The sequence below is a fragment of the Leptonychotes weddellii genome, chromosome 14, assembly GCF_054177405.1.
Source record: "Leptonychotes weddellii isolate Sample4059 chromosome 14, ASM5417740v2, whole genome shotgun sequence".
NCBI lineage: Eukaryota > Metazoa > Chordata > Mammalia > Carnivora > Phocidae > Leptonychotes > Leptonychotes weddellii.
Window position 1 is genome coordinate 21,222,342 of NC_138382.1, and position 5,329 is coordinate 21,227,670.

Consider the following 5,329-nt stretch of genomic DNA (forward strand, 5'->3'; position numbering starts at 1 on the left):
TCACTGTAGTGAATTTAAAAAGAAAACAAGAACAGGAAGCTTTGGAGTGGATTTCCTGGGATTTAATCCCCACTCCATCGCTAAATAATTTACTTGCTTGTGCCAATGTTTCTAAATCTGTAAAATAGAATGGTATAGGGTCGTTCTGAGATTTAAATGAGATTATTTGTTCCTCTCCAAGATGACGAGCTGTATGCTTTTTATTAGTCCTTCCTAAGACCTTATTTAAATAACAGTAAAAGTTATGTTTGGGGTAAAAATCCACAACATTGAAGAGAAAGGAAGGAAAGCCATCAGCAAACAAGTGATTTTAACAAATTTCTGGGAGACCGAAAGAGGATGGAGGATTAATGACTGATGAAGAGAGCAGGAGGGGCCACTACTTAGAATATATTCTGAGCAGAAAAGATGGCCATGGAGGAAAGCATCAACCTTACCCAGAGAAACCCAAAATGCTTAGAACTAGGAAATTCCAGTTAGGAAGGACACAGGAGTGAGAGTGGGGTCTGAAAGCAGGGGTATTATTTAAAGCTTGCATATAGAAAGCACCCACTCTCCTCTCAAAATCCAGAGAGCAAAATATTTATCAGGCAGGTGATTATCTTCTAGGAAAAAAAAGATAATAAATTAAAAAGCCATTTTCTATAAAGAAATTTATCGGACCATCTAAGAAGAATTAGGGCGGCTGAACTGGGCACTGTTGTCCTAGAAGTCCACCCAGGTATACAAAGTTCAAAGTCAATCTTTCTACTGCCTCATTCTTAAAAGTAAATGGACTCAAGGATTGCTAGACTTTTGAGGAAAATCTGTAATGCAAAGGAAACAATCAACAAAACTAAAAGGCAGCCTAAAGAATGGGACAAAATATTTGCAAATGACATATCTGATAAAGGGTTAGTATCGACATAGCCAAACTATGGAAAGAGTCCATTGACTAATGAACGGATAAAGATGTGGTATATATTTACAATGGAATACAATTCAGCATTCAAAAAGAATGAAATCTTGCCATTTGCAGTGACATGAAGGTAGCTACATTATATCATCCTAAGTGAAATAAGTCCATCAGAGAAAGACAAATACCATATGATCTTACTCATACGTGGAATTTAGGAAACAAAACGGATGAACATGTGGGAAGGGGAAAAAAAGAGAAGGAGAGAGGGGGAGGCAAACCATAAAAGACTCTTAATGATAGAGAACTGAGGGGGTTGATGGAGGGAGGGAGGGAGGTGGGAGGGGATGGGCTAAATGGGCAATGGGTATTAAGGAGGGCGCTTGTGATCTGAGCACAGGGTGTTATATGTAAGTGATGACTCACTAAATTCTATTCCTGAAACCAATATTACACTATTTGTTAACTAACTAGAATTTAAATAAAAATTTGGAAGAACAAAAAAGTATAAGTGTAGGTAGAATATGAAGTTTATAAAACATGCCAGACTTAGAAAATTTACCTCAAACACCCCATTTTTAGAAAGTTACTTGAGGATGTACTCCCACAAAAATTAGAGCATATAAAATCAGATCTCAGAAAGAGTAGATCCAAGTCAGGAGAAAAATGGGAGATAATCTAGGATGAAAGCTGAAAGGCAGGCTTAGAAAATACTGAGTAGTGGGACACCTGGGTGGCTCAGTTGGTTAAGCGACTGCCTTCGACTCAGGTCATGATCCTGGAGTCCTGGGATCGAGTCCCGCATCGGGCTCCCTGCTGAGCAGGGAGTCTGCTTCTTCCTCTGACCCTCCCCTCTCTCATGTGTGCACTCTCTCTCACTCATTCTCTCTCTCTCAAATAAATAAAAAAAAAAATCTTAAAAAATAAAAAAAAAAAAAAGAAAATACTGAGTAGATTGAAGCAATGACTCTGAAAAGAGGTATCTAACATCCAGTGTCTAAATCTTGTTTCTAATACCACTCTCTAATAAAAGGAAACAGCTTTTTGAGAAATGGCTGGTCCTAGGTCTGGAGCAGGAACTATACGAGTCTAGAGCATTTCATAGTATCAGAAAGTACAGAAGTGTTTAAAAAAAAAAAATTGGGATGTGTCAAAGGGACACAGGAGCCAAGAGAAAGAGCTCCCAATAGCCAAAGTTGGAACGATTTGAACAACAAAATAATACTGAATTATAACCCACAGTATAAAATGAATATCCATAAGTCCATATTGATATGACTGAATAAATTAATGAGGGAGAAGAGATAAATCTTCATGCAGAAGAATTTTTAATAATTTATGCAGATACTCTGCTCTCAAGGAAGAGATCATAAGGGGCGCCTGGGTGGCTCAGTTGGTTAAGCAACTGCCTTCGGCTCCGGTCGTGATCCTGGAGTCCCGGGATCGGGTCCCGCATCGGGCTCCCTGCTCGGCGGGGAGTCTGCTTCTCCCTCTGACCCTCCTCCCTCTCATGCTCTCTGTCTCTCATTCTCTCTCTCTCAAATAAATAAATAAAATCTTTAAAAAAAAAAAAAAAGGAAGAGATCATAAATCCCCACTCCTTATGTGTAGGTTACACACAGTGGACTTCTTCCCAAAGCATACAGTATGGAACACTGTAGGGAGAGAGAAAGAATACCTTTACAGTGGAGAAATTGACAAACACTATCTCAGCCAGATGATCAAGGTGAATGTGAGCAGTGATGAATCATGCTGATAATGTGTATCCTTAATATGGTGTGATAAAAATGACAATTTACCTCTGTGGTCTTTCTCCCCAACACCCATAGGCTCAGTATAATCATGAAAAAACATTATAAAAACTCCACTGGAAGGGTATCTGACAAAATACTTGATCAGCACTCCTCAAAATTGTCAATGTTATCAAAAACAAGGAAAGTGGTAGAAACTGTTAAAACCAAGAAAAGCCTAAGGAGACATGACAACTAAATGTAATGTGGCATCCTGGAGGAGAAAAAGACATTAGGTAAAGCTAAAATATCTGAATAAGGGGCGCCTGGGTGGCTCAGTCATTGAGCATCTGCCGTAGGCTCAGGTCATGATCCCAGAGTCCTGCACTCGAGCCCCGCATCTGGCTTCCTGTTCGGCGGAAGGCCTGTTTCTCCCTCTCCCACTCCCCCTGCTTGTGTTCCTGCTCTCGCTGTCTCTCTCTCTGTGAAATAAATAAATAAAATCTTTTTTAAAAAATCTAAATAAAATATGGACTTTAGTAAAAATGTAGCAATACTGATTCATTCATTGTAACAAATGTACCATCCTAATAAGTTAATAGTAGGGGAAACTAAGCGTAGGATGTTTAAAAACTCTGTGCTATCTTCTCAATTTTTCTGTGAATCTAAAATGCCTATTACTGGGATGTCTGGATGGCTCAGTTGGTTAAGCGGCTGCCTTCAGCTCGGGTCATGACCCTAGGGTCCTGGGATTGAGTCCCACATCGGGCTCCTTGCTCAGCAGGGAGCCTGCTTTTCCTTCTCCCTTTGCCCCTCCCCCTGCTTGTGCATGATCTCTGACAGATAAATAAATAAAATCTTTAATTTAAAAAATGCCTATTGGGGCGCCTGGGTGGCTCAGTTGGTTAAGCGACTGCCTTCGGCTCAGGTCGTGATCCTGGAGTGCCAGGATCGAGTCCCACATCGGGCTCCCTGCTCAGCAGGAGTCTGCTTCTCCCTCTGACCCTCCCCCCTCTCATGCTCTATCTCATTCTCTCTCTCAAATAAATAAATCTTTAAAAAATAAAAATAAAATAAAAAATAAAAAATGCCTATTATTAAAAAAAGAGGTATCTCAGAAAAGAGGAAGATTCAAAAGATTTGATACTGTCCCTAATAAGTTGGAAGAACTTAATGATGAGATAACGGTGAAAAACTTCCCTAAAAATGGAAAGACAATTAAACTCCAGCTCTATAAAAAGATTGGCAATCCCAATATACTACATACACCCATGCAATGACCATACTTAAATAGCTGTAACAATGTGACCACTGCTTAATGATTTTTAAGTTTTATATTAAGTTTCTAGAAAAAAACAGATGTCATAAATCTGATTAATCAACAGAATACAAATGCTATCAGTCTCATAATGGTAAATAGAGGTATAACTGCTCAAAGCTAAGAGGTGGAATGGGGAGATACGAAATGGAAGGGAAAGTTATGAGTACGAATAAGCCTGCTGTGTAATGAGTTAGAAGAAATAGTCTATAGTTGAAAGAAGAAATGAATATTTTGATTGATTTGATTGGCATATTGGTTTGATTGATTTGATTGGCATATTGATTATTTTGACCTGAAGGCACCTGAGAAACAGCAGATGCAGGAAAGACTCCCTAAATTCCCTTTTCTACCTAAAAGCAGGTCTTTATGGGACAAAAAGCTGTTAGGCCCAAAAGCTTATATACCTTTTAAAACAAAAAATAATAAATTGTGGGTTGGGAACAAGACAGGAACTTGGGCTAGGAGCTAGGAAATTGTGGAACAGTGACTAGGAAATACAGGGGAGAAACTAATGGAAGATAAGGGTCATTTTAGTAGGTTTGTTTGTACAGGTCCATTTTGGTGTTGACTCTCATGGTGATAACAAACTTCTCTTCCTGGCACAAGGAGGGCACCTTTCTTGTGGGGAATTTCAAGACCTGCTTTTATTTATTTTTTATTTTATTTTTTTTAAAGATTATTTGAGAGAGAGAGACAGAGATAGCGAGAGAGGGCACACGAGCGGCGAGAGGAGGAGCAGGCTCCCCAGTAAGCAGAGACCCCAACATGAGGCTCAATCCCAGGACCTTGGGATCATGACCTGAATGAAGGCAAATGCTTAACTGGCTGAGCTACCCAGGTGCCCTCAAGGACAGTTCTAAATGCAAATATAAGAACATGTAACTCATCTATGGAATCACCAAAATTACAGAATCCTTATTTTGTAGCACACTGATGTATATGTACTTTATTCTTACCAAAACAGTGGAAACACTGCAACTGGTTTTTATTTCATTTCATATGCACACATTCAATCAATACTCTACCCTCAGTTGACTGCTGAATAAGGAAGAACTGATGGAAAAAAGAACTATGGGTTGCCCTATCTTTCTCTCTCCTTCTATGTCATCTTTTTCAGGGTACGTGGTTGGCTAAAACAGGCAAGTGACACAAGTAAGAAAGGACGATAGCATTCCTAGGTTATTTGTGTTTAATATGTCATTGTCTTCTTTCTGCCAAGGAAGTTCTGGTTCAAAAAGAAAGCATGGGCTCTAGAACTGTCAGCCACCCTACCTCGCCTCTTACTCAGAGGGAAACCCAACACTCTTTGTACTCCTTTGAGACTTGCTGACTCAGGCGTTGTGTGTCCACTGGAATTCTGAAATCACAGGCACCTCAAATGCT